The sequence below is a fragment of the Schistocerca serialis genome, chromosome 7 (genome assembly GCF_023864345.2).
Source record: "Schistocerca serialis cubense isolate TAMUIC-IGC-003099 chromosome 7, iqSchSeri2.2, whole genome shotgun sequence".
Taxonomy (NCBI): domain Eukaryota; kingdom Metazoa; phylum Arthropoda; class Insecta; order Orthoptera; family Acrididae; genus Schistocerca; species Schistocerca serialis.
In genome coordinates this window covers 496,003,273-496,026,588 of record NC_064644.1, presented here as the reverse complement: position 1 = coordinate 496,026,588, position 23,316 = coordinate 496,003,273, and positions in this window count along the sequence as shown.

Sequence of the window (23,316 nt, the reverse complement as noted above, 5' to 3'; positions counted from 1 at the left end):
TCACCCGATTTAATTCGACTGCATTCGTTTTGCTTTTGGAGATGTTCATCTTATATCCTCCTTTCAAGACACTGTCCATTCCGTTCAACTGCTCTTCCAAGTCCTTTGTTGTCTCTGACAGAATTACAATGTCATCGGCGAACCTCAAAGTTTTTATTTCTTCTCCATGGATTTTAATATCTAATCCGAATTTTTCTTTTGTTTCCTTTACTGCTTGCTCAATGTACAGACTGAGTAACATCGGGGAGAGGCTATAACCCTGTCTCACTCCATTCCCAACCACTGCTTCCCTTTCATACCCCTCGAATCTTATAACTGCCATCTGGTTTCTGTGCAAATTGTAAATAGCCTTTCGCTCCCTGTATTTTACCCCTGCCACCTTCAGAATTTGAGAGTGTTCCAGTCAACATTGTCAAAAGCTTTCTCTAAGTCTACAAATGCTAGAAATGTAGGTTTGCCTTTGCTTAATCTATTTTCTAAGATAAGTCGTAGGGTCTGTATTGCCTTACGTGTTCCAACATTTCTACGGAATCCAAACTGATCTTCCCCGAGGTCGGCTTCTACCACTTTTTCCATTCGTCTGTAAATAATTCGTGTTAGTATTTTGCAGCCATGGCTTATTAAACTGATAGTTCGCTAATTTTCACATCTGTCAACACTTGCTTTCTTTGGGATTGAAATTATTATATTCTTCTTGAACATTCATAAAACCGGCAAACTGAAGGGACGGATTCCTGAAATGTAATGGAGGAAGGAAAGGTCGTATGAACATGTGTCGAGAACTGCATTGTTGCCATGTCAGATGGAGGCGCTGCGAATGACAGTTCCTCTGACCATGTGCCGAGTGTTCCTTGTTACCTTTACCTGAACTGGTGTCGTAAATCTGTAAAATCCTCATACGAGGGCTACAGACAATACCCAGGGAATGGTTGATGCGTCTCACTAGCAGCAGCTCGGCATCCATGTGTGGGCAAGGATTTTTGGCGACCATGTACTTGGATCGGTTACTATTCCACAACTCCCCGACTGAGCGGAATACTCTGCCTGGGCTGCGTCAGACTGGGCCGCGGCCAGTGCGACAGGTTCTGTGGTTTCTGTGTGACGGAGCCCCACCCCACTTCCACATTACAGTTCGCCGATGCCTCAACATCTTCCCAGGATGATGTGTACGATGCAGAGGCCTTTAGCAAGACCTGATAGATCACGGGACTTAACCCCCATGAATTTTTACCTCTGGAGGCATGTGAAAAGCGTTGTGTATGCTGAACCGGTTCCTGATGCGCAGATCCTTCAACAAGGTGTTCACGTTGCCTGTGGTGCTATCCAGAGAGAGGCCGAAACGTGCAAAAGACTGCGGTAAACCATGACGCGTGCATTGCACCCCATGGAGGATACTTCGAACATCTGTTGCGATGTGGATGCGCTGCAGCTCTGTACTGTACTGCAGGATGATTTGTCATTGCACGCACACTGTCCACTTCTGGACGCATGTTCAAAGGACCTTCTTCTCCAGATCTAGTCAGGACTCTGTCCCTTCAGTTTGTCGTTTTATTAATGTTCACCCTGTTACTGATAAAATTATCTCAGGATTCCATCCATGTCAATTGGTTTGAAATCCCCAAGCTTTCGACCAAGTACTCCTCGGCACATCGTCAGGTGACGGCTATTGTCTGGATGGTTGCTGCTGCCGTCCTTATACAGGACGATTCAGTTGCCACTGCTGATGGGTTTTATGAAATCCTCAATGGCTTCAGACACCACATGCAAGATTTTAATACTCTCTTTCTCACTTCGCACAAACTGTTAGTCCTGATAAAATGAAAAGGACCTTTTTATGGAAAATTTAATGTATTTAAAATTTTGGACTGGAATACGTTTTTGCTACAGGCTGTAGTTTTCGAATGATTTAAGAATAATGTACGAAAGTGACTTACAGTGTTTTTTTCTTATTTTTTATTTTTATTTTTTTTTTAACAGCTCGAAAACTATGGCTTCCAGCAAAAACGTATCCCTGTACAAAGTTAAACTACATTAAATTTCCTACAAAATGTTCCTAGTCATTTTTCTGTGGAATTAGTAGTTTGCACTGAAAAAAGGATATTTAACTGCATTTTACGAAACGTCTATTATTAAACACACAAATGGTTTCTGGGATAGCATTATAAAAGAAGCGATCAAGATAACACTTGACACCGCTGGAAGGTCGAGAGAATTTTATCAAAAATAAATAGCCGTTTCTCACCCTGATTCCAACGGCCTTCTTCTGACGTTGCATAGTTACCGCCAGATTACCGAAGTCATGCGCTCGGGCTTGGATGGGTCACCATCCTCGTCTGCCGAGTGTTGTTGGCAACTCAATCCTTGTGAAGTCAGTTGTTGTGGAGTTGTGGAGTTACTTGATTGAGAAGTAGCGCCACCTGTCACGAAAACTGACGACAGCCGGGAGAGCAATGTGCTGACCACATGGCCCTCCGTTTCTGCATTCGATGATGCCTTAGGACTAAGAATGACATGGAGATCGGTCGGTACCGTTGAGCCTAGAAGGCCTCCTCGCACGGCGATTGTTTCTCTCCATAATGCTGACCACAGCCAGTAGTGACCAAAGTGTTGCTCCGATTTCCACACGTTCTGTAGGCCATCACTGACTGGAAGGAAATGAGGAGTTCAACCGGACTAATTTAAAAGTTTTCTTAGCGAGTGGATGAGTATGCACAGATATAGTTTTCTGTTGAGTTTTTGCAGACATTACTGGGATATAAAGGTGAATGGCCCGGCCGGAATGGCCGAGCGGTTCTAGGCGCTACAGACTGGAACCGCGCAACCGCTACGGTCGCAGGTTCGAATCCTGCCTCGGGCATGGATGTGTGTGATGTCCTTAGGTTAGTTAGGTTTAAATAGTTCAAAGTTCTAGGAAACTGATGACCTCAGATGTTAAGTCCCATAGTGCTCAGAGCCATTTGAACCATTTTGAACGAAAGGTGAATGGTAAAACCTTTAGCGACCATAAATTTCATTTTTATTATGACTTGATCCCATCTACGCTTTGCATACTGTTTATCCCCATCTGTACTTTACGATTTCGATCAATTTTTCCAAAGGACGTAGGCTCACCAGAGCAATACCAGTCATGCCCTCAAATGAGCACGTGGGTCGCTTTCGAGCGCTGCACGTAGGTACCAGGCGGTCATGTGAGCCTCTACCACTGACGCGTCATGGCAATGAAGTGGTGTGTACAGCCACGTCGGTTGTTTGGAAACAGCGCAGTTGAGACGGGTCGACATGACAGAATGGTAAAAAGGACCAATCATATGTACCTATGGCCACGTCGTGAATATTAGTGTCGAATTTGTTGAAGTCTCAATGCACATTGTCCTACGTGTCTACAAGATATGGTATGCCACTTGCAGTGATGAAAGACGTCGTAAGAGCAGTAGTCGAAAGGACTTGGTAACTGATGGGGACTGGATAAGAGTGTAACGTCCATCACGATCAGATTCAGATCTAACAGAAATTGCTGCTATCGGTGTACGAAAGTTCATCTCGACTAGTGTCCGGGAGAGCACTGCGAAGGGATCGGCATGCATTAGCTATACTGAGTGTCTCTTCCATGGGTCGTCAGGCGCATTTTCTCTGGTGTTTCGGCAGATATTTTTCATTTAGTTTTTGCAGCGTTTAGCTTGTGCCAGCTTAACCAAATACTGCTCGCCACATCACGCACGGAGTCGCAGGAAAACTTCGGTTTGTTTCCCATCAGAAACAAAATGATTTTTATGGAGGTCACTCGAAAAGAAATGCACACTATTTTTTTAAAATCCATTTTTTATTCTACATATTTGAAAGTTTTACAGTGTGTAGATACATCCTTTAGGAACAATATTTTCATTACTCCACATAACTTCCATCACTCTCAACTGCCTTAGGCCATCTTGAAACCAGTGCCTGTATACCCGCACAGTAAAATTCTGGACCAACCTGTTGGAGCCACTGTTTGACAGCGTGCACAAGGGAGTCATCATCTTCAAACCTTGTTCCACGAAGAGAGTCTTTCAGTTTCCCAAAGAGATGATAGTCACATAGAGCCATGTCCAGACTGTAAGGCGGGTGTTTCAGTGTTGTCCATCCGAGTTTTGTGATAGGTTCCATAGTTTTTTTGACTGACATGTGGCCGAGCATTGTCATGCAACAGCAAAACATCCTGCTTTTGCCAGTGTGGTCGAACACGGCTCAGTCGAGCTTGAAGTTTCTTCAGTGTCATCACATATGCATCAGAATTTATGGTGGTTCCACTTGGCGTAATGTCCACAAACAAGAGTCCTTTGGAATCTAAAAACACCGTAGCCATAACTTTTCCAGCAGAAGGTGTGGTTTTGAATTTTTTTTTCTTAGGTGAATTTACATGATGCCACTCCGTTGATTGCCTCTTCGTCTCTGGTGAAAAATGATGGAGCTATGTTTCATCACCTGTCACAATTCTTCAAGGAAATTCATCTCCACCATTCTCGTACTGTTCCAAAAGTTAGCTGCATACCGTTTTTCTTGTTTCTTTGTGAGCCAGTGTCATCATCCTGGGAACGACCTTGCACAAACATTTTTTAACGCCAACACTTTCAGTATTCTGCAAACACTTCCTTCCCCTATCCCAACGTAGCGTGACAATTCGTTCACTGTGACGCGTCTGTCAGCAGTCACCAATTCGTTAACTCTCTGCACATTGTCTGGAGTGTGAGCAGTACGAGGCCTGCCGCTGCGAGAACAATTCTCAATATTGCCGTGCCCGCTTTCATCACGTAACCTGCTTGCCCACCGACTAACTGTACTGCGATCGACAGCAGCATCCCCATACACCTTTCTCAACCTCTTGTGGGTGTTTCCACTGTCTCGTTTTCACAGCACAGGAATTCTATGACAGCACGTTGCTTCTGACGAACGTCAAGTGTAGCAGCCATCTTGAAGACATGCTGTGACGGCGCCACTCACGGGAACAGGTTGAACTAAGTTTGAAAACAAGCGGGAACGATGTATCTACACACTGTCAAACTTTCAGTCATGCAGAATGAAAACTGTATTTTTACAAAAATAGTGTGCATTTCTTTTGGAGTGACCCTCGTAACATGGGATTTACGTAGCCATTTTATAGAGCGGTCAAAATTAGTTTAGTGCCTCATTCGTTTCATTGCTGCGGATTAACAGTAACAGTGAAGAATAATCAGCACTCCAGCAGCGAGTGTGGAGCGCTTCTGCATGGCGGTGCTATCGCTGTTGGTCCTGGTTATTCTTCGTGTTCTACTTTCCTTGTTAATACACATCGGCAAAAAGAATATCGCAGTACACTAATTTGAGGGCGCTCTATCGAACGGGCACGTAAAATTCCTTTTTAAAAATAGTACTGTCTGTAATGAGGAAAAAAACCGACGTTCTCCGTCGACGCTGAGCGTCACATGAAAGATTTGATCGAAAGATTGATGTTTATTTGAGCTAGGCGCAGCTACAAGCTGCGTAAAGAGAATTTCAAAAATCTGCCTATAAACCACAGAAAATGGGTCTGACGTCTCTTAGGAGAGAGACACCCTGTATATGGTGTCACCTCTCTCGCAGAAAGCTACTACTCAGTTTGGCGCAGTAAGCAGCACATCTTCGATGTGTTACACAACACAAAATGTACACTAACTGCCAAAGGCCAGTAATGTGGTTCGATGTGTCGCATTTAGGCTCTTTTCATGAAAGCTATCGACTGTGTCACCAGATGCACTGCGTGGCTTGATACAGGGTGGAGAGCTCCGGTGCAAATACTGAGCAGTGTTCCGAAAGCCGATACCGAAAAACGTCGGTGGTAATGACGAAGGAATATCCGACACCACGGCCAGTCCGAGAGCCGTCAGTGTACACAAAAGTACTCTCGCGAAGCTCCATGCGAAGGTCGAGAAAGTTATGGCGATACAGCGAGGCTCGATTAGTGTCATGAGGAAACCAGTAAAGGCCAAGATGAACACGGGCCGCCGCACGAAATCCTGGTGCTGAAGGGTTCACACCTACTGGGAAGGTGGTAGGTGTGTGAGGTTTAGCTGTCGGAGCAATGACCAAAAGCGAACTCCAGGAGGTAACACAGAAGGGGGACGCGCCCCATACTGGCGATCAAAGGAGTCATCGAAGAAGAAGGCATAGGATGGGTGGTCAGGCACGGCCGACGAACGGCAAGGTATCTGCTGAGCAGAACATCACATCGGTATGACAGCGATAGTTCGGCGGCCTCTCAACCGGGAAAGTGTAAAAGGCGCCAGTGGTCAAACGAATGTCACGATGGTGGATAGTGTTGAGACTTCGTAAGAGGGACGGATAGACGTACAGATGCATAAACTAAACGCCCCTAGTCCAATTCCGAGCGGATAAGGGACTGACACAAACGGAGGAGGTTGGTCCCATCCGTTCACCAGGATGTACCGCTGAGGACACTTAGGACACTGATCGAGCGCGTGCAGTAGGCGGCCAGGAAAAACACGCTGGAGGAGCAGGAAAGTTTCCTATCAAGCATGAACCTCAGGATATTCGTAGTTTCGACGACCGGAAGAGCCACAGGCCTAGTAGTAAAGACGGTGGAAGAAATCAACTGGGCTGCCAGAAAACCATACAAACGGTTTCCGACTGATCGTTTGATGATAATCCAGACAACGTGGCCCCTCCCCTTCCCCCCCTCCTATGGGCTCAGGCCTCGGGAGTATGCCGGCACCAACCAAATACTGCCTCCACTGACTTGTCTCAGCCTGCTTCCATAATCTTACCCATCAGCCTACCCTGGCTGACTCTTGGTTTTTCCGACCCCGATGATATTCATTTTCGTGACGCGAGGTGTCCAATTTCGATTTTGTACTCTTGGTAAGTTTATTGGGATGGCTAAATGTTACAGCCTGAAACGCCCTGCTAAACCCGCAGGTAGTTGGAATTGTGGAAGGGGACCAAAACGAGCGGCTGTCAGTTACACTCGAGCACATATAACTTCATTTATTTGACCAAACATTACAGTACAAATTCTTGAACTTAGTTATCGGCTACATACGCCACACTTAAGCCATTAATTCAAAATTCACACGCCAAAGAGAATATTTAGAGGGCAGAGGGCCTCAAGTTATGTAAGTTCTACAGTTTGGATGAAGGCCACAAATCTAAAACTTGAAAAGCAACAACCTTAATTTAAAGACGGCTGAATGCCCATGATTTAAGACGCAAGGTAAAATTAAATAAAAAAAACACAAGGCACAAGGCCTTATTTTCAATTAGGCAGAAGGCCCAAAACAGTTTGATGCTCCAATGACAAAAACCCTTAATTTAAAAACGGCTGAAGGCCCCATGACTTAAAACTCAAGGTAAAATAAGTTTAAGCAACAAAGCCTTATCTTAAATGAGGCTGAAGGCCACAAACAATCTAACGCTTGACAAGCAAGGAACTTCAATTTTAAGGTGGCTAAAGGCCCATGACTTAAAACGCCACTAAAAACAATTCAAAACCATCGGCTATGAGCCACACAAATACACACAACAGAAAATAAGAAAAGGCAGTGCAGCTAACGGCGCTCAGAAGTTTCGGGAGTCTGCCATCACTTGAAACACTAACGATCACTTATGTGAGATAGGCAGTCGGCCCAACCATTCTCGATCCGACGACAACTCAACCAACAGACAGTCAACGGACCCACCGACAAGGTAACTTGCGCTCCACTCGACCAACACACAACTGGGAGTTCAATGTAAAACGTAAAAGGCATGGACGCCCACAACCAAGCATACATTAAGCTGTCAAACTACATACCGTGCTGGTCAGCGACAACAGGTTGAGGAAAAGGCACTGCCTGAATTTAGTTGAGGTGAATTTTCTCTGCGCTTCAGTGCATCATAACAGATACAGTAATTTCTCACAAGGTGCTGGTTTTGTGTACATAGAAATCGTAAATAATGCACTAATTAAACTGGAACGCTAAAAATATGCTAAATTACTATAGCAAAAACTGAATGAAATTTCAGTGTTAAGCTGATCAAACTATAGCATTTGATTTGAAGAACAGAATTTTGTCAAGGCAATGCATTTAGAAAAGAACCGATTTCTTATTATTGATGTTCCAAACAACACATGTGACTTAAAATACTGTACTGTGTGAACTGGGGTATCTTGATTGGCTTCGACTGATAATTGATAATTTTTTCAAAATATTGTTTCTAAGCGTCGAGAACGAGTGGTATACCGTTTACACATCGGGCGTGGACTGCTTAGCTCCTGAAAACTATCTGCGAAACAAGGTATTATGCGAGAATAAAAGGCGGGTTCTGATTCTCAATTAATGTTACGAGCACTAGGCATAATTAAAATAAATAGATGTCCATGGTGATAAGTATAAGAACTTGTACATGTAAAATATTGATACGAATAGCTGAAATTTCAAGGAATTGTATATTAAAGTCGAAATTATATTTTAAGTTATATGAGGACCACTTTTAAAATTCGGAAATATATCTCAGGAAGAAAGAGTTTTTAGCAGCAAACAATCCATCACATAGCATGTGAGTGGCAGCTGTCGCTCTTTGATTGCTAACAAGTGATAAGTTGAACAGACTTATACAACAGAAGTCACCCATCAGCTGTACGTCGCACGAAGCGCAGTTACTTCTCCATTTCTTTCAGCGTACTCTCTGGGACGCGACTATAGTCACCGAATACAAGGAAAAAGTTCTCAGAGTGAGTCTTTCAGAAGCACAGTTCTCAAAGAAAGCAAGTCGCCGGGAGTGAAGACGTCACTCCGGCGGCTTCGAAGTGGAAGACGTGGAACGGTTGGGCAGGCGTCGCTGATTGGCGTAGCCGGAGGTCGGGGAGAGATTTCAGGGGGACGCCGGAACAGTGGGCGCCCGAAATATTGACAGAGGCCGAATTGAATAAATCAAGCGGCAGCAATGTGCGGCCCGATGGCTGGGGGAGGGGTGGGTTGGGGTGCGGGCGGGGGTGGGTGGTGAGGGGCGCAGCCGTCAAATAAATCTGCGCATCGCAGTGCCACACCCGCCGCCTGCGGGGGTGGACGCAGGTGGAGGGCGAGGGGTGCAGCGGCGCCGGGCGCTCATCTGCATACACCGACAGCCACCAGCCACCCCCGCCACCAGGGGCACGAATTAAATATCACCCCCTACTCTCCTTCCATTTGCTGCGCGTCGACTCCAAACTGCGTCGCCGATGTGATAAGATAGTAGTCTAAATCTGTCTCCCTTACTGGACAATCTGGTCGCGAATAAATACTGTATCCTTTATTTCTTACGGTTTGCACATCTGTTCCTTGCTCTCCACTTCATTGCTCCTTACTCCACTTTCCCAGAGCACACCTTGATTGTAATGACAGCCAAATTTATTTCATGATGTAATAAAGTATCGTGGTGGCAGGTAAGGCAGAAGAAATACATCATCATGTTTTAATCTCGCAATGCCGTGGTGTGGAGGTGGGGGAGGGGAGAGGTTACCATACGCTCACCATTCGAAAAAATAAATATGTAAAGAGTTATTTTACGTAGTAAGATTGCGAAAAAATATTTACTGTTTTTAATCAATTCTTCTATCCGATTTACATACGTTTTAAATTTTGCATTTAAATTCAGATCAAAAATTTAAGTCCCTGTTGCAGATGTCACTTTCCCCAGTGAACGTCTTATTCAGTATTTCGAGATTCAGAGTCTTACTTGCACCTCAATATTTTAGAAAGTATGTTGGGAGTAAAAGCAAACAACAAAGAAAGAAACTGCCATTTTAAATGTATTTTTCAATGGTAATAAAGACAGTGAAACTCATTATTGACAGTGTGTTACTATCACTAAGTATATGCTGAAGAGTATTTTCAGCTTCTGAGCCCTACCTACCCACCAGTACCTATTTAAAAAATATATTGTTAATATGATTCAACAAAGAGGGTATAAATACCTGTCCCACCCCACATCTTATACCTCATTGGTAAGGTGCGTTATTGAAAATACCTTCGTACAGCTGCGAGTAAAATCTGCTTTTGATGACTGTTTACCAGACTCAGATCCTAGGTTGATAATGGGAGTCACGACATCTCCACCCCCCCCTAAAACTATGCCCAGTACTACTAGAACATGAAGATTTATTATTCCCTTTATACGATGATTTAACGTTCGGTTCTTTGTTACTTTGCAATGTCAGTTTTTGGATCAGCCTGTGTGTTTTTATTATTACATGGTATTGTATTAAAACATATTATGTTTTACTGTTAGTACTCTGTCATAGTACTTGCCATTTATGACACAGTAGAAGTGGGGTTTCCATCAAGTTGTATTTGGAGAGGAGGCCGGAAGGGGATGGGGGGGGGGGGTTGAGGGGAAGAGACAGACAGTAACGAAGTGTGACCCCTACAAGAACCTTGGTTTCAGAAGCACCAACCATACGAACACCAACACTTCTCCTGCGTTAGATGTCTCTTTGCCCCGACATAATGCACGCACAACTAGACAATGTTCCGATCACGTCTGACACTTGCAACGTTTTGAGAACATTGCAAAGGTGCCCCAGGTGCTGAAACACAACAGCGAAACCTGCAGGCTTGGCTTGCCTCCATATTTTTGGCCAAACGTTGTGGTAGGAGTATACATCTCTACAAGCCTACTAGAGTCTACCAGATACTGATAGAGCCATTAGTTATGAAGTCACATGGGCTACTGAGAGCGATACAAGTGTGAAAATCGGTGTAAAAAAAAAAAAAAAAAAAAAAAAACGCAAGAAACAAAAACACGCATGTGCATCGACTATTCATTCTGAAGATACTTACGAAGGAGTTGCAAGTTGGCTGGCAAATATTATTAATATTATTACAATCGATAATGTGCTTCTAAATACGCTTATTTGCAGATAATTCGGTCATGATTAGGTATTTGGAAGAGACCCGCACTACCATGAGAAATAATGATTGATAATTAATATAGCTTTCGATGTATGTTATTGAGAGAGAATAAACATTGAAAACGAAAGTTTCAGAACTTCAAGTCATCGTCTTTACTGCCAACTAACTCTTTAGCTGTCGGTTTTCGCTTTAATTTGACACGTGCTGCTCTCATACTTTAAGACTGTGGGTGTGATGATGGTTTCCAAAGGGACGACACGTTGAAAGATATTGCTGTATCGTAACATATGCATAGTTAATTAATGGGATATTACCAATGGAAAACCAAAAATCATCGCAAATGAAGTTATATAAGTTGATGTCACTGAGGAAGCAGTGTCCGATACCTAAGACAAATTATGAAAGGAAATTAAATTTTACGGAGAAGAACTAAAAATATTAAAGTCTGCTGATGGAATTGTAGCTCTATTGAAGACAGCGAAAGCGAGCGAGGTGACGCAGTGGTTAGCACACTGGACTCGCATTCGGGAGGAGACGGTTCAAACCCATGTTCTGCCATCCAGTTTAGATTTTCCGTGATTCACCTAAATCGATAAGGTGAATGCTGGGATGTTTCCTTTGGGAGGGCATGACCGATCTCTTCGTCCGCCCTGCCCCTATAAGGCCCTCAACACCAAGACAGTCCGACCCACTACGGCAAACGCCTTTTTCCAGTAAACAAAGCAGACACTCATTTCCCTGATGATTTTCAGCGTTCTTACTCCTAGCAGTTATCTATCTCTTGTTCTTTTTCCTTTCCTGAATCGAAAACTGCGCCTGTACATGATCCAAATTTCAAGATCTCATGACCACTGCTACGTGCCGCTGTACATTGTTGCGCTGTCGAGCAGTACATTTAGTTCTCTTTTCGGTGTTCCTTTTCCTTATATAAATCGAAAACGTCCCCTATATTACCTGTGCGTGATCCATGTTTCCAGATCTCTGGTCGATTGCAGCTTGCCGCTGTACATTGTTGTACTGTCGAGCAGTACAATGACTCTTAGTTCCCTTTTCGGTGGTCCTTTTCCTTTTACAAATCGAAAACGTCCCCTATATTAACTGTACGTGACCCATGTTTCCAGATCTCTGGTCGATTGAAACTTGCCGCTGTACATTGTTGCGTTGTCGAGCAGTACAATGACTCCTAGTTCTCTTTTCGGTGTTCTTTTTCCTTATATAAATCGAAAACATCCCCTAATACTGTGCGTGATCCAAGTTTCCAGATCTGTGGTCGATTGCAACTTGCCGCTGTACATTGTGCACTGTCGAGCAGTACAAAGACTCTTAGTTCTCTTTTCGGTGTTCCTTTTCATTTTATAAATCGAAAACTTCCCCTATATTAACTGTACGTGATCCAAGTTTCCAGATCTGTGGTCGATTGCAACTTGCCGCTGTACATTGTTGCACTGTCGAGCAGTACAATGACTCCTAGTTCTCTTTTCGGTGTTCCTTTTCCTTATATAAATCGAAAACGTCCCCTATATTACCTGTGCGTGATCCATGTTTCCAGATCTCTGGTCGATTGCAGCTTGCCGCTGTACATTGTTGTACTGTCGAGCAGTACAATGACTCTTAGTTCCCTTTTCGGTGGTCCTTTTCCTTTTACAAATCGAAAACGTCCCCTATATTAACTGTACGTGACCCATGTTTCCAGATCTCTGGTCGATTGAAACTTGCCGCTGTACATTGTTGCGTTGTCGAGCAGTACAATGACTCCTAGTTCTCTTTTCGGTGTTCTTTTTCCTTATATAAATCGAAAACATCCCCTAATACTGTGCGTGATCCAAGTTTCCAGATCTGTGGTCGATTGCAACTTGCCGCTGTACATTGTTGCACTGTCGAGCAGTACAAAGACTCTTAGTTCTCTTTTCGGTGTTCCTTTTCATTTTATAAATCGAAAACTTCCCCTATATTAACTGTACGTGATCCAAGTTTCCAGATCTGTGGTCGATTGCAACTTGCCGCTGTACATTGTTGCACTGTCGAGCAGTACAATGACTCCTAGTTTTCTTTTCGGTGTTCCTTTTCCTTTTATAAATCGGAAACGTCCCCTATATTAACTGCACGTGATCCAAGTTTCAAGGTCTCTGGTCGATTGCAACTTGCCGCTGTACATTGTTGCACCATCGAGCAGTACAATGACTCTTAGTTCTCTTTTCGGTGTTCCTTTTCCTTTTATAAATCGAAAACTTCCCCTATATTAACTGTACGTGATCCAAGTTTCCAGATCTCTGGTCGATTGCAACTTTCCGCTGTACATTGTTGTACTGTCGAGCAGTACATTGACTCTTAGTTCTCTTTTCGGTGTTCCTTTTCCTTTTACAAATTGATAACGTCCCCTATATTAACTGCACGTGATCCAAGTTTCCAGATCTCTGGTGGATTGCAACTTGCCGCTGTACATTGTTGCATTGTCGAGCAGTACAGTGAATCTTATTTGCAGTTTTATATTTGGAAAAAAGCAAGTAACTGACCCGCACGGAGGGTAGAGTAGCTAAGGGTACGCGTACCGCGGAGATTTCTCGACGTCAGCCCCGTCAGGGAGAGGCCTTTCGGCTGCAGAGGTGGCGGCAGGGGCGGAGCTGACGCAGCCGTTCGACTGCTCGCATCACACTCGGAACAGCGCTGATTAGCCGCGCGTTTTATGGGCGTGTATTTAATTGGCAATTACATCCGGCGGACAAAGGACGCCCTGCGCCCCCTGTACTCGCGCCACGCGTGGCGGCCACTGTTAATTAGATTTCAGTGGAGCGTTGTTTATGCTGGCGCCATTGTTAGTTAAGTGCGGTGCTTAGTGTTCTGTGTTCGTCGTAAAAGCGCCGGAAATTTCTGAAGCCCCCGCATTCATTCCTGAGTGGAGGAGGAAATCGACTTCCTGGAAGTAGACAGCATGTGTTGTTCTGCTATACCACTGTGCCGTGTCGGGGAAGACAGCGTTCCTCTAATCGCTTTCACCGTATATAATTTTCTGGAATACTGCTTGATGATAGCCAAAAGGACCTATTCTTATAGGAGATAACGCATGTATTTCATTTCACGAAGAGAGCCTCGCCGTACCACAAATAATTTTCGGTGGAAACGATAATTTTATCAACATTTACACTATTACATCTACATCTATTTCTACACTACTGGCCATTAAAATTGCTACACCAAGAAGAAATGCAGATGATAAACGGGTATTCATTGGACAAGCATATTATACTAGTTCTGACATGTGACTACATTTTCACGCAATTTGGGTGTATAGATCCTGAGAAATCAGTGCCCAGAACAACCACCTCTGGAAGTAATAACGGCGTTGATACGCCTGGGCATTGAGCCAAACAGAGCTTAGATGGCGTGTACAGGTACAGGTGCCCATGCACCTTCAACATGATACCACAGTTCATCAAGAGTAGTTACTGGCGTATTGCGACGAGCCAGTTGCTCGTCCACCATTGACGAGACGTTGTTAATTCGTGAGAAGTCTGGAGAATGTGGTGGCCAGGGCAGCAGTTGAACATTTTCTGAATCCAGAATGGCCCGTACAGGACCTGCAACATGCGGTCGTGCATTATCCTGCTGAAATGTAAGGTTTCGCAAGGATCGAATGAAGGATAGAGCCATGGGTCGTAACACATCTGAAATGTAACGTCCACTGTTCAAAGTGCCGTCAATGCGAACAAGAGGTGACCGAGACGTGTAACCAATGGCACCCCATACCATCACGCCGTCTGATACGCCAGTATGGCGATGACGAATACACGCTTCAAATGTGCGTTCACCGCGATAACGCCAAACACAGATGCGACCACACCACCTGGATTCATGGGAAAAAATGACGTTTTGCAGGTTCGTCGTTAAGTACACCATCGCAGGCGCTCCTATCTGTGATGCAGCGTCAAGGGTAACCGCAGCCATGGTCTCCGAGCTGATAGTCCATGCTGCTGCAAACGTCGTCGAACTGTCCGTGCAGATGGTTGTTGTCCTGCAAACGTCCCCCTCTGTTGACTCAGGGATCGAGACGTGGCTACACGATCCTTTACAGGCATGCGGAGAAGATGCCTGTCACCTCGACTGCTAGTGATACGAGGCCGTTGGAATATAGCACGGTGTTCCGTATTACCCTCCTGAAACCACCGATTCCATATTCTGCTATCCGTCATTGGATCTCGACCAACACGAGCAGCAATGTCGCGATCGATAAACCGCAATCGCGATAGGCTACAATCCGACCTTTATCAAAGTTGGAAACGTGATGGTACGCATTTCTTCTCCTTACACAAGGCATCACAACAACGTTTCACCAGGCATCTCCGGTCAACTGCTGTTTGTGTATGAGAAATCGGTTGGAAACTTTCCTCATGTCAGCACGTTTTAGGTGTCGCCACCGGCGCCAACCTTGTGTGAATGCTCTGAAAAGCTAATCATTTGCATATCACAGCATCTTCTTCCTCTCGGTTAAATTTCGCGTCTGTAGCACGTCATCTTCGTGATGCACCAATTGTAGTGGATAGTAGTGAACATATACTCACTGCCGAAAAAAATACACCTTCAAGGACAAGGTCATTTTATTGGTAAGTGAGATGACACTCAGTACATTGTTGTAGATATATATCATAAACACGTCGCACTGAAGGCTGTCCGAACTGTAGCAGCAGTACACATTGTACCCCAGTCTGGTGGAAATGCCGGCGTGCATTCTCAAATGGTAACGATCAAAAAGGAGGCGAATGGAATCCTGCGATAGACAGACCCAAGCATCTTGTATCTTTATTACAATTCGGCAACGCTTACTGCAGACGCTCGAGAACGAGTAAATTACCACTTAATTATGTCCGTTACGTGTTCAGTTGGCTAGGGATCTGGCAATCTTGCTCCTCAGAGCTGTTGTACACCACGAAGAGCAGGTGGCGTCGTAGAAGCCGTTTATTGATGCACATTGACTGCTGAAAACACATGTCTTCCTGCCGACCTGGTGATCTTGCCTGCCAGGGCAGTTTTTGTGCACCATGGAGAGAACTTTGCGCCGCTGCAGCCCCATGTAAATTCGCATTTTCTTTTGAAAAAGCATACCATCTTTCTACTGAAGAAATGAGAATAGAATGGAGATAACAGAATTTAAAATGTAGCGGGCACTTGTTACTTCACCCTGCAGATACACCAAATGTGACTGAGATGAAACTGATGAATCCCCCCACGCTGGAAAGGCTGGGGTGGGACCTGCACGTCATGGACGAATGCGTTCTGGGATAGACAGCTCACCATGTATACGCCATGAACGTGAACGCTCGTCCCTTGCACACAGACTGAAACTCCAGTCACGGAAGTAAATGTGCTTGGGTATGTCTTGATGTCATTGGAAGCCTAGACAGAGGCACACGTGATCTTAATACTGCTGCAACCAAACAGTTCCCAATGATCTCTGATAAAGCAACAGATGAAACATGTGCCTATTCTTCGTCCCTAGATGATGATCAGTCAGCCACTGTAGTTCTCACAATGCGCCTATCTTGATATGTTCCTGTACTATGTCAACCTCCAGAACCTGGTCTGGGGATGTGAGAATGTTCCACAGACCACTGTTGGAAGCAGAGACACGCCACCAATACGCTGTGCCCAACATGTTGAAACAAACCCTTAGAAAAATTAATGAATTACTGTGCTGATAAACCTCTTACGCTATTTGAATTTTCAAACGAAGACATTTCTCTCTTTACTTATTCTGATTAACACTAAACTGACACAATATTTTTAGCGCAACGCAATCAGACTTTCAAAAATCCCTACAAAAGAATGGCCCTGACTAACAATAACCAATAACTTTCATGAATCACTTACCTCACAAAAATCTTCGTTACTCGAACTACTGCAATACAGAGTGCGCCAATACTGCCAGCTGAATAAAAGATTCTAACTACTCAAGGCACTAACTACTGAGAGGCTTAGTTAGCAAATGAAAGATTTTGATAGAAAACAAACAACGTATTTACCTTAATAGTGTTCAAAAGTCAAATATATATAAAATCAATTCATGACATCCAGTTTTACAAATTTACTTTTGATGGACTCATGTCCAGATCATCCGCTCTCAAAACTCTGCCATCTCTCTGCCCACATCCACCATTGCTGGCGGCTCACCTCCAACTGCGCAACGCTAAGCGCTGTTCACATCCAGCTGCCCAACACTACAATAGCGAATACTCCAACAATGCCAACCAGCCACAGACTGCACACAGTGATTTTCATAAAGAGCGCTACGTGACGTTACCAACATAAAAACCTAAACAGCCTACTTACAATGTGAAGCATTCCATCTATACGTCCATTCAGAATCCTACAGGCCCTTAGTGCGACACCTTTCAAATGGCTGAAACTGTTCAACAGCAACACGTTCTCGTCTTTGAATGAGTGTTGGAAACACTGTTGCCCCCTAAACTCAGCACAGTTACTGGCAGCAGAGTCAAAACAGAGGGTGAACACACACGCCTCATGACTGCCTTATGATCACCGACGACCGTGGCAAATGAACACTAACAGTAAAACCCCTCAGTATTGGCATACTACACCCTGGTGCCACTGAAAATAGGCCTATTGGCAGTTGCATTTTTTCCGGCAATTAACTTCACAAGCCGCTAAATAACGGGATAAATCATACCAATATTACCCATTTTATGCGCTGCTCTGTTCCACATCTGAATAGTTGAAACATAACTAATAGGCCTATGCCTCTGTCGTACCCTAATGTGTCTTGTCTTATCCTCGTGCTCCCTGCACGAGAAATACAATGTCGGTAGCAGAATGGTCACTCGGTTTTCTTAGAATATACTCTGAACCGCCAAGAAAAATTGGCATAGGCAAGCGTATTCAATTACAGAGATATGTAAACCGTTAGAATACGGCGCTGCTGTCGCAACGCCTATATTTGTCAGGCGCAGTTGTCAGATCGGTTAATGCTGCTAAATGCCATGTTATCAAGATTTAAGTGAGTTTCAATGTGGTGTTGTAGTCGGTGCGCGAGCGATGGGACACAGCATCTTCGAGGTAGCCATGAAGTGGGAATTTTCCCGTACGATCATTTCACGCGTGTACCGTGACTATCAAGAATCCAGTAAAACATCAAATCTCCGACATAGCTGCATCGGCCGAGGTGGCCGAGCGGTTCTAGGCGCTACAGTCTGGAACCGCGCGACCGCTAGGGTTGCATGTTCGAATCCTGCCTCGGGCATGGATGTGTGTGATGTCCTTAGGTTAGTTAGGTTTAAGTAGTTCTAAGTTAAGTCCCACAGTGCTCAGAGCCATTTGAACATCGCTGCGGTCAGAAAAAGATCCTGCAAGAACGGGGCCAACGACGACTGAAGAGAATCGTTCAACGCAACAGAAATGCGACCCTTCCGCAATTTGTTGCCATCAACATATATCAGCGTGCTAACCGTTCAACGAAACATCATCGATATGGGTTTTCGGAGCCGAAGGCCTACCCGTGTACCCTTGATGATTGCACAATACGAACCTTTACGCCTCGCCTGAGCCAGTCAATACCGTCATAGGACTGTTGATGACTGTAAACATGTTGCCTGTTCGGACGAGTCTCATTTCAAATTGTATTGAGCAGATGGACGTGAGCGGGTATGGAGACAACCTCATGAATCCATCGAACCTGCATGTCAGCAGGGAACTGTTCAAGCTAATGGAGGATCTGTATTGGTGTGGGGTGTGTGCAGTTGGAGTAATATTGGATCCCTGATACGTCTAGATCCGACTCTGATAGGTGACACGTATGTAAGCATCCTGTTTGATCACCTGCAACCATTCATGTCCATTGTGCATTCCGACGAACTTGGCAGTCCCAGCAAGACAATGCGACACACCACACGTCCAGAATTGCTACAGAGTGGCTCCAGGAACGCTCTTCTGTGTTTGAACATTTCCGCTGGTCACCAAACTCCCCAGATATGAACATTATTGACCATATCTCGGATGCCTTGCAATGTGCTGTTCAGCAGAGATCTCCACCACTTCGTAATCCTACGGATTTTTAGGCAGCTCTGCAGTATTCATGGTGCCAGTTCCCTCCAAACCTACTTCGACATTAGTCGAGTCCTTGGCACATTGTGTTGCGGCACTTCTGCGTTCCCACGGGGCCCTACCGACATTAAGCACAGGTGCCAGCGCCTTTGGCTCTTCAGTGTATTATGTTACCAAGTTCCGCAATTGTAAGCAGATACAAATTGTCAAGGTCTCATGGAAACAAGGCATCAGGCTCGTTTCAGTATCAATGCATGAAGCGGAATTGCCAGTGACACATTCATGGGGCCATGCACGTTACCAGAGAGATTAATAGGTGCTGCATATCGCCGACTTCTGCGCGAATAATTACCAGAGCTCTTGAGAAACGTTACTCTTAAACAAAACCACAACTGTGGTTTGTGCAGGAGGGGGCACAACCCCATTTGTGCAGGACCGGGCACATCCCCATTTCCTAGGTATCGTGCGATAGTACCTCTTCGCAACTTTTCATGGGCAATGAGATGGTCGAGGAGGTCCACTAGCATTGCCTCTTAGTTTAAAAAAATGTTCAAACGTGTGTGAAATCTTATGGGACATAACTGCTAAGGTCAACAGTCCCTAAGCTTACACACTACTTAATCCAAATTATCCTAAGGACAAACACACACACCCATGCCCGAGGGAGGACTCGAACCTCCGCCGGGACCAACCGCACAGTCCACAACTGCAGCGCTTATACCGCTCGGCTAATGCCGTGCGGCGCCTCCTAGTTCAATTGACATGGTTGGTTTGTTGATTGATTCGGGGGACGAAAACAAACAGCGAGGTCATCGGTCCCATGGATTTGGGAAGGATGGAGAAGGAAGTCAGCCGTGCCCTTTCAAAGGGACCATCCCGGGATTTACCGCAAGCAATTTTAGGGAAATGACGGAAAACCTAAATCAGTCCAGTGTACTAACCACTGCGCCACCTCGTTCGGTCAACGGACATGAATCCATTGAATTTCTGGTTACGGGAACATTTAAAGTCATCTGTCTATGCCCAGTCCATCGATAAAGTGCATAGGTTACAGGCGCGTCTGAACAATGCAAGTGACGCAGTTCCATTGGAGCAAGTCGTATGTGAAAGAGTGCGCAGTTCACTGCGAAGAAGAGCTGAAGGGTGTATCAGGATGTGTCGTAACTACATATAGCATTGCCTGTAATGTTTACGTCCTCGAAAAAAACAGATGGGAATCAGAAGGCAGACTGGCCCATATCTCAACCGGTATCAATTTCCGGACCTGTCATTATAGGAATTTTCTTCTAGTTTGGATCACCACTGCCTCCTGTTGGAGTGTGTGACACTTTTTTAAACACCCTGTACTGCTCAAACACTGATAACATTACAGGTCCTATTTCGTTTCCTGGTTGCATACATGATGTTACTTTTCTTTCTGTAATACATTGCCGTCCAATATAACCCACAGCGTTACATTAGTCAAATATTCATCGAGCCAATCACGTATCTGCGAAGACATACCGCAACAGACAAGCTGGGACAATATCGAAAGACTTTCGGAAATCTAGGAAGACGAAATCTAGGAAGACCTCATCTGTTGTTTGCAAGACGTCAGGTATGAACGTAGCAAGCCGCGTTCCATCCCAGCGGTTTCTCTTGAATCCAAACTGATTGTTAAGGGAGGCTTTTGTTTACTAATGTAATGTCATTTAGGCTTAGAATATGATTCTCGAGTAACTGCTCTATGTAGGCAGAGAATACGTCTTACCGATATTAATAACTAATTTCCAACTTCTGTTGCAGGTGAAGCCAAATATAACTCGTTTCAGTGTCTTCTCAAGCCTCAAATAATTCTTTTCTCTTATCCTAGTTATGAAAAAAAAAATTGAAGTAAGAATTTTTTCTAGATATCAGAACTTAAGTTCAGTAACAATTCTCGTTGGAAATGGTCGAAAGGGAACATGGCGGTAGCCCTAACCTGTCTAGCAGTCCGTCTAAGAAATGGGGCGTAAAGGTACTGATTCTGTTATCTGTAGTCTCAAAAGGATTATGTTCGAGTCTACATACTGGTACGAATCACGCAACGAGTAATTACACTGAGTAATCCAGGTTAACAATGGAAGGTGAGTGAACAGCAACGAACGAACCGCTACTATCGCAAAGATCCCAAATTTCATCCGATAATCGAAATGTACTGTGCACTTATATGTATTAAAAAAAAGAAAGATATACACTAGTATTGATCTCAAATTTTCAAATGACAGCAAAGGTATAAATCGTTAAAGTTAAGGTCGTCTCTTATGGACACTGTAGGACACACTATGTATTAAATGAAATATAAACTCAGATAGTATTGTTAGTACTATACACTAGCTGTGAAGCAACCTCCAGTGCCCAGTATCATGCTACAAATGTGAATAGGTAAACTTCTGGAATTCTTATCCAAAAATGGGTCAGCAAAGGCTCAACAACAGCTTCATGAAACTAAAAAGAAGTATTTAATGAGTGAGTGGTCATTTTCGATAAAGCATTACGAAGTGCCTAATTCCTGATACCAGAACGAATTTCCAGTCTGCGGCAGAGTGTGCCTTGATTACAAAATTCCTGGCAAATTTAACCTTTGTGCCGGGCCAGGACTCTAATCCGGAAGCTTTATTTGCCTGTCGCGGGCAAGTTATCTACAAACTTAACTGTTGAAGCCATTCTCACAACTTTTCTTCAGTGAAAACATAGTAGGCAAGAAACTTTTCCCCCTTACATAATTTTGTGATGGGTGTCAGCGAGAAAAGTTTGAAATTATGAATAAAGTTTGTTAGAAGTCGCTAAGTGCTCTTAGTTTCAAATACTGGATGCATATACTTCAGCAAAAATATATTAGGCGATAAACTATTTTCACTTTCATCATTTTGTGCTGGGTGTCAGCGAGAAAATATTTCGCAAACGTTTGAAATTATGAGTAAAGTTTGTTGGAATTCGCTAAGTGATCTTATCCTCAAATTCTAGATGAATGTAATCTGGATGATATTCACGTCTCTAGTTACGCTGATGACAGTATTTCACATTATTAAATTTGTTCAGCAATTAAATGAAGTACTGAAAATCAAATTTTTGTTGCCCCCGGATGACTTTACATAGGCAACCTTTAAGTGTCACCATCCCCCATGAATCACGTAAGGCCCTTAGTGATACCGAATGGTCGTGCAGAATCATATGTAGTCCAGACATGACCGAAAATAGCTCTGTAAAACAATAACAGCAAGGACCGCCCTCCTGATTGAGGCCAACAAACTTATAAAAAAAAATGAGTAGCTTCGTTAATTTAGTTTTATGACCACTGATCGACATTAACGAATAACTGGACAGGTTACTAAGAAGATCAGTATATTACTTGTTGGAGTATCAAAGTTCCAAAATTTTTTCTTTGATTGTTTCAGGACTACACCGCAACTGACGTTTTTTGGAATCATAAAACTAGGAGAGTATACCTGTGAGGTATGAAGATGTGTTCAGCCCATTGTTAGCATCCATAGGTCCAAATGAAATTGAAAATTTTCATTTGTTGTTTATCATCGAAAAACGGCGCTGTTGTCCTTTCGTTTTGTTGCTTGTATGAAGATGACAGCGGTTACCGTGAGCACGTCCGTGTAATCCGTACCCCAGTTACGCTTCCAGAGTGTTTCTGTTTCGTCCGGAAGCGCATCAGGCCACTGTGCTTTATCCAGTGGCGTCCACACTGTCTGGCGTCGACACGCAGTGCTAATGGTCTGGCCTTGTACTCGCAGAATAATTCCAGGCCGCTCACTGGTAAATGGAACTTCAGTGCAAAACCAATGCAGTGGTTTTCCTGCATGTTCCCGATACACTGCAATGGATTTCGAATTAGAACCATCTAGGGACCTGGCCCGCATTCCGGCAGGTAGCATCAAGTGTCTTCGGAGTTTTTGGCTGATGGGCCGCTGCGTAGAGTTATGAATAGAGTTCACGAAACAACCTTAAGTGAATGATTGTGACAACTTTCATGTAACTTAAAAGATGTTGGCAGCGAACACCAGGAAGTTTCCTGACGGCGTGAACGCTATAAGTTACATATAGAATTGGCGTTTGTAGTGACACGTCATGGCAATGATAGGTGAATATCGTGATGTGTAATATGTTCATAACCAATGTAAATAATGTATGCGAATCATGGGTGTAAGTCTGTGTGAGTGATTCAGTATGTGTGGGAAGCTGGTTGAGGCGGCACAAGTAAAAGAAAACACTTGTTTAGCTTGTGTTACAGAACTCCTCGTGTGAAGATTAGTACGCACTGTAATGCATTGTTGAAACTCATTGCCACAGTTCCTTGTCTTGGATTCTTTGACAGACTCTTCTCCGTGTGTCGTAAATAATCGCGTCCACGTCTAGA